The 7,209-nt window shown below is 42.7% G+C and overlaps 1 long non-coding RNA gene across 1 annotated transcript; it reads right to left on the bottom strand.

Moving 5' to 3' along the window:
* Nucleotides 1–321: 321 nt before the first annotated feature.
* On the bottom strand, nucleotides 322–6,331 carry LOC142589797 (uncharacterized). The gene is made up of 2 exons (XR_012829944.1): nucleotides 6,077–6,331; nucleotides 322–454 (listed from the first exon to the last, which is right to left on the bottom strand). It is a non-coding gene; the product is annotated as an uncharacterized LOC142589797 (long non-coding RNA).
* Between the last annotated feature and the right edge of the window lie 878 nt (nucleotides 6,332–7,209).

The following is a 7,209-nucleotide window of genomic DNA, read 5'->3' as shown; positions in this document are numbered from 1 at the left end:
CCATGGCGCCAAATATGCTGTGGAGGTATAACGCATTCTGTTTTCTCTTTCAAATGGGCTGTCTGTATTGTTCGTAAATCTCTGTAGCTTTCAGCAGTATTTGGTTATATTCGGTGAATCACCGGTAATTCCAATCCTTCGTAATAATTAGACGATTGAAAGACTGCATCTATGTCGCCAACTGTCATAATATCGGAAATTGAAAATATGATATAGAGCATGCAAGCGCATACACATGCCAGAATACTGCAGTTCTGCCTGTGCGCATTGCGTAGGCATTATACGTATTGTGCTGACAATTAGAACAAATCTTTCATGACGTGTGAAACCAGTAGTCATTCTTTATGCATGTTGTGATGAGCAGGGCTGCACACTGTAGCATTTTGTGGAGTTCCGCATCGCTGCTGGTATTTGGATCCACCATAAATGGTACTGCTTTAGCCTACTGGGCCATCTGCAAGATGAGTTCAACAGAGTGAGATATATCATCCTTAGAAAATGCAGAGCTCTACGTATACTACGTACCTCATCTACAACGTGAAAGATGCTTCTGGAACATTCAAGTGTAAAACAAATCGCATAGCTGTTTCGTAAGATAGAGCACGCAATGTACAGTGGCAGTGCTTTGTTTTCTTCGATAAGCAATAAATTGTGCACTACGCAACTGCTGATCATTACGAGTTATGTCAAGGTCAAAGCCGTTCTCAGGAAAACACACATGCAGCAAAATTACGGTATCCAAACCTCGTATTAGAGAGTAGAGATTCAATGTCCCTAAAAACGTGAAGGGAACTGCGAGAAGTGTTATTAGGCTTTGTTAGTGAACCACGATGATTCAGTAGCAAAGCGTGCACTTTTACTACAAGAAAAGTCCCTAAATCCCGAAAAGAGCCGAAAAAGGCAGGTGGCTGCATAGGCTACAAATTTCCGCGCCAAATTGTAGTGATGTCACAGACTCTTGCAGCGCTTAGTTACATATATTTTGCTTAATGTTAAAGAAGGAATTATGACACTTTATTCTCACTGAAACAAATGTTCGCCCTTCGAAGTTTCAACTATGTTCTTCCGCCAAAATGAATGAAATAGGAGCCAACGCGAAGAAAGTGAATGGAGGCCCCCGGTTTTTATTATTCATATCGCTAGAAGCCATTAAACAAATGAACACAGGACAGCATAGAGGAAATACTTGTACTTACCCATCGTGTTAAACAAATGATAAATAATGGAAATGAAAGTGGATGAAGAGCAACTGGCCACTGGTGGGATGTGAACACTCGTTTTGGCATTACTCGTGCAATAATCTTACCAGCTGAGCTACCACGGCGCCGTTTTCCCCCACACATTCGGGGGTATTTATGTTTCAGTGTTATAAATAACCCTGTGAGATTCAGCCAGCTCCGAGGGTCCCGAATCTCGAGCAATACGAGGGTCCAGAATATGGCAACATGAGTTCGTTCGAGTAGCATATGTTGGTTTATTGACCAGTTGCCATCACCGAAAAGACATCATGCAATCGTGATGGTTGCGGCAGAAAGATTGTTCCATATCCACCGTCAAGGTTGGTGAGTAGTGCCGCTGGCTAAAACTCCCTGGATTAGTTCTAGTAGTAAAACAAAAATACCCCGGAAATTGTAAGGGAAAACTGCGCAGTGTCAGCTCCCTTGGTAAGAGTATCGCACGCATAATGCGAAGATATGATTTGATATACCATATGCAGCCGGTTGTTCTTTTTTCACTTTCATTTGTATTAAATTATCATTTCTTTACGTCAGTTACTTAGTAATTTCACTTATGTGGATCTTGGTGTCTCTGTTTGTTGACTGCTTCATGATAAGTGGCTTTCCACTGACCATCAATCTAGCGTATTCGACGCGACGAAACAAAAATACAGCTAATATTAGTACTTTACAGTGAAAATTGAGCCTTATTTTGCTACACGTGACACCATGGTTATAAAAATACTAGCGCTAGCAGTCCAAACTGGGCAAGTGTCGTTGTTTAGCATCTATGTAGCACGAGCTATATCTTCTGGGCTCACTGGACTCCATATAAAGTAGTAAATAGAGATATTTCAGTTCAGGTTGTTAGAACAACGTCTAATACTAGCATTTAGGGTTTGGAATTAAGTATGGGTGAAGAGTCAACGTCAATTGTTTGCGGTGCTTCATTTAAATTGTTGTATTCACGCTTAATAAACCTCTAATTGGTTGGCGCCTGTCTTTCGAGTACATGTATAAAAAGTGTCAACATGAAATAGCTCACGAACGCCAATAAGGAAATGTGAAACGATGTAAGGGGAAATAAGAAGTAGCCCTAACTGTCGACTTCACCGCGAGGACTGGTACTTTCCCAATGAGGGGTTATTTCATTTCTGCTAGAAACATCTCTGCACGCCCCTAATATTGCTTACTGTTCTCTTTATAGAAATTACTTTGCCAGACGACTGCACCTAATATAGGCTATCAGCCGTAACCACAACGGTAGAGAAAATATCATTTGGAGAACTCCAAACGTTCAATAGCCTCATTTATTGCTGACGCCAAAACTATCACCTTGACAGATAATCTTTAGTGAAGCCAATAATAGGAAGCTAAAGGCATGATACAAAAAAGAATAAAGAATAAGGCACATATCTACGCTTCTCTTCCACAAATGAGGGCGACAGGAACTTATATAACAGCCATAGGCGTCTTGGGAACTTAGGCAAGATTCTACACTGTACGTCACAAATTTGTGCTCACCTCCATTTTATAATTCGGTAATATGGTCAGTAACAAGAACATATTTCAAAGATTGTTGCCGGCAGAAATTTACGCCAACAAATGAGGAGAGTACAAGCACCACATTGTCACGCACAGCGTCGCATAGCTCTGTGTTCTGAGTACGTTGATTTTTATTTAGTAATGACAGCCTAAGAGAAATACTGCTATCTAGCTGGAAACAATAATTGAAGGCAAGTAATGCCTGTGTACGGGCTGAAAGCTTCAGTATAAGTGAGATTTAATCGTCATTGCTAAAAAAATATCGACGTTATCAGCAGCTTCTTGAAATTTTGATGGGTCGCTCAAGCACGTCTACATGTATTCTCTGAATTTACAGCTTCAAGGACAAACAATATTTCCTTTGAAAGAACAGAAATTCTGCATTGCTTGTAGCAAAATTGTGAGAACCGACATAAAACTTTAGTGTCAATAGGACTTATAGTCTGTCTGCCTTCTCCCAAGCAAACTCGAGTGTTTAAGGTAACAATGAAGGGTTTCCGCTATAGCATCGGAACAAAGAGTTGATGCAGAAAACATAGATATTTTTCCCATAAAAAGCAAATACTGCAGAAAGAAACATACAGCCGAAAAGGGCTAATACTTGTGTCGTGTCACACACCAAGCACGAGAAACAATATGAACCATTCGAAGGCAACCTTCTGCCTATATATGTTCATTTCGGTATAGGCGAATTTTGAGTTCTCGGTGACATGATTATTACAAGATATGGTTTGATGCGCCACTCCTGCTATAAACGGCACTAGATAATGCTGCACGTGCTGGATCTTATAATCCACATGTATGATACATGATACGTAATGGTAGGTCTACAATATTATAAATCAACGCATGCGAAGTGCGGAGGGTTTTGGTTCCGCTCTTATTTTCGGAAGTTATTGTTTTGTGCACTTTAATTTCTCTCGAACATACGATTTCTACACTTCAATTCAAAAACAACAAATAGTTTCGCCAGCGCTTTCACTGGCATTCTTTTACTTCTCGTGGCTGTGATCGAAATGAAATTGGCCTCCCTGGTTCTTTTCTTTGTAGCAACTGTGTATACTTTGGAAGGTTTATTCTTCAGGTAGTACACGAGGGCTTGTTCACCTGTCTGTGCTCATGAAGTTGACGTGCTGCGTGTTGCCATCGGTAAGAAGGGTGTTCTACATCCACCGCGATGGCTTTAATTGGCAGCGCCTTATCTTTGCCGGTTTAGGTCTTGTACACATATTAAATAACCAAGAACGTCGATGTCGGGACAGCGAGCCCTAAAGCTGAATTGGTTAATGTGCCTGTGTAGCTGAGAATCTGCATTTCGCTTCACTCGGCAGCAAGTTGTATTTACGTGCACTTTCAAATTTCAATTCAGGTCAATCCATTTGATCTGGTTTTGCCTAATAATTGTCTGCCCTTCAAGTAAAAGCAATAAATAATTTCCGCTGTGCTTCGTTTCAAAAACGGCTGGCCTTATGTGGGTAGGACTCTAAAAAATTAGGCCCGTTCATTACCTATTGCAGATACATATTGCAACGTCTACTATAACCTTTCCCAGTGACTGTGTTTCACCGACTAACAAATGTTCGAAGTTATCACCTAGCATGAGATGAGAATTTTTTTTGCAGCTGAACTTTCTCGAATGTTATCGGAGATTCTATACGTTGCTTGTTATCCCCGAACCTTGCGAAACTTGGTTGTCAGTTCGACACAAACTCAATAGTTGTTTGCGAATGAACGCGGGCACCAGCGATTAGGCCAGAACATTCGACGAGTCATATCTAACAGCCGACGCGCATGACTGGCAGATAAGACTCTCGACGATCGCCAACTTCTCTCGTCGCTACCGTTGTGCTTGTTACTTCTTGTGCAGGGCACAAGTTGACCAAATAAAGAAGTCAATTGACAGCAGTTTTCACACTGCTTATTTCATCTTCATCTCCAAGAAACACGTGGTGGATGTGCTCATTCTTTCTGTGCTGAGCACTTTCCGTGCAAGCTCTGGCCGTGACAACATCATCTAAATCGCTAAGAACCAGCAAGCTAGCCGCAGGCTGCAGCAGTTGCCGGCGAAATACGGATTTCTTTCCGAGACACGAAAGCACGCGGCCAAATTAACAAACACAATGGCAAGCCCTGCGCCATCAGCACTGGTCATAGTAAAGAAACTGAGTGAGCCAAGGACGTTGCTCAAATAATCATCTGAACTGGTATTCAAAGTACAGAAAAGGGCTGACCGCCAACACTACAACTCGCGACGACGTTATGGGGAATACTAGGCAGGCGGCCGTGGTGGCACATGGACTCCGATACACCGAAGGGGACTGCAAGGTTATTTCCGACCATGCAATATCCTCGAACATAATGGCGCAATAGATTTTTAGACCGTGCGAACCAGCATTATAAACTCACAGCATCGCCGCGCACGTCCTGAAGCCATCCAAGCAGTACTTAAGCCATTCTGACCTTGATAACGAGCTCTAGAACGAGATTTATCTTTGTTTCTTATGTTACGTTATGGTTATTTTGTTTTCTGCTTTAGTGTCGCCTATTAAGTATCAAACCGATGCTTTTAGGAGGGGAACATTGCCACGTGCACTTATCCGTTTTACCGGTGACCGCATTGCACCAACTGGCAAATGTTCAAAGTTCTGGACCAGAGCTACGCGTGCCTTTCAGTACCTGAAATTTCTCTAACAATATCACTGCTTCTATCCTTTGTATATTGTCACAGAGCCTTGTGTAATCTGACTCTGTGCACGACGCGAATTGTTTAGCACTTTCTGGAAGGCACGTGGGCACCATCGATTACGCGCGAACCTACGACGAGTCATGTTTAAAAGCGGACGCGCTTCACCTGATAGCCGTATTTTCGACAATCGCCTTCTTTTTTCGTCCCCACCGTCCCACTCCAGAGTTGCTTGTTTGGCTGAGCGTACGTTCGCCCAATAAGTAGTTGAATTTTTAATTACTCAGTTGTCACAATGCCTCATTAAGAAAACAATGGCCTTTTACGTGTCAAAAACACAATCTGATTATTAGGCACGCCGCATGGGGAACTTCGGAAATCTCGACCACCGCGGGTTCTTCAACGTGCACCTCAATGCCAGTATGGCGGTATTTTCGCATTTCTCTCCCATTGAAATGAGGCCGCAATAATTGTGATTCGATCTCGCGACCTCGTGCTTAGCAGCCCAACACCATAGCGACTGAGCAACCACGGCAGGTGATATTGCCTCATTCTTTATCGTCGCATAACGTCACAATACATGTGCATAATTGATTTCAGATTATTTAACAAGAAATGAGATATTACTTACTACGATATTCAGGTCGATTAGTATAGCGTGTGGTAGTTCTCGGAGTAGTTGAAGTGCGGCCACAGGTTAGCCCAAGTCTTGGACGACTACGCGCTGCAAATGCACATTGCCGGCGTTCTTCAGGGATCGTTGAAATCAGAAGGAAAATGGAAGTAAGGACGAAAAACATTTTTGCTGGAATATATGGTTATACGTAAATACAGTGGAAGCTGCAACGTTGCCTCAAATATATAGTCCTTGGAGCACAATGAACAAAGAACATTTTCTTTCAATTCATCTTAACCTTATGTTTTATGTTTGCTATGTGGACTTCTTGCCGTGGCAGTGGCAGTTTCTTTGTTGTGTGATGGATCCTACTATTTTAAAGAGGATACGAGTACATCTTATATTATTGGATAGATTTTATAGATAGTCACTACTTCGTCCGCACTGTCCCTAACCAGCGAATGCAGTCGTTGCGATTTTTCGTGATTTTATCAAAAAATTCTTAATTGAGAAAACGTTTTAATTTATCCCAAAAGGAGAAGCATCGATTGCGATAGCAACTTAGCAAACAGCTATACGAAGTAAGGACAGCATATTTATCGGTTGGCTATACTCGTAAATATTCGTCTAATAACTAAATTGACAAGCGTGCACATGAAAACCTCAACGGTTCTCCCTTGATGACCGTGCACACTCTCTGCGAAAACGGTGCAGGAAGAAAGTGTGGCAGCAGCAGCAATTGAATGGATCTTAGTACTGTCTCTTGCTTCAACGTTAACTAATCGGCGAAGGTACAGTGCAAACGAAGCTATCACCCCTGCTGCGCTCTGTGCTAATCGCAGATTGCTTTATACATAGGGCCCTCATTCTCTCACCTCCTTCACGGTTCCTTGCGCGCAACAAAATGCGGGCATTTCCTTCTCATTTGAGCCGCTGCCGTAATACAACGACGCCCACCCCTCCCTCCCCACCCTGCACATCCCTCGATGCGCCGAGCTTGGGAGGCCCTGGGTCTCACTTGCATGTGCGAGATAAAGCCGCCACCGTTGGATCACTCTCGTGCACTTTCACTCGCACCTACATAATGCGGCACACGTCGACAATGTTCTTTGCTTGGACTTCATACAGAACATCACGGCAACGGCGAT

The sequence above is a fragment of the Dermacentor variabilis genome, chromosome 8 (assembly GCF_050947875.1).
Source record: "Dermacentor variabilis isolate Ectoservices chromosome 8, ASM5094787v1, whole genome shotgun sequence".
NCBI lineage: Eukaryota > Metazoa > Arthropoda > Arachnida > Ixodida > Ixodidae > Dermacentor > Dermacentor variabilis.
Note: the sequence above shows the minus strand (reverse complement) of the source record. Positions and strands in the feature narration are given on the sequence as shown.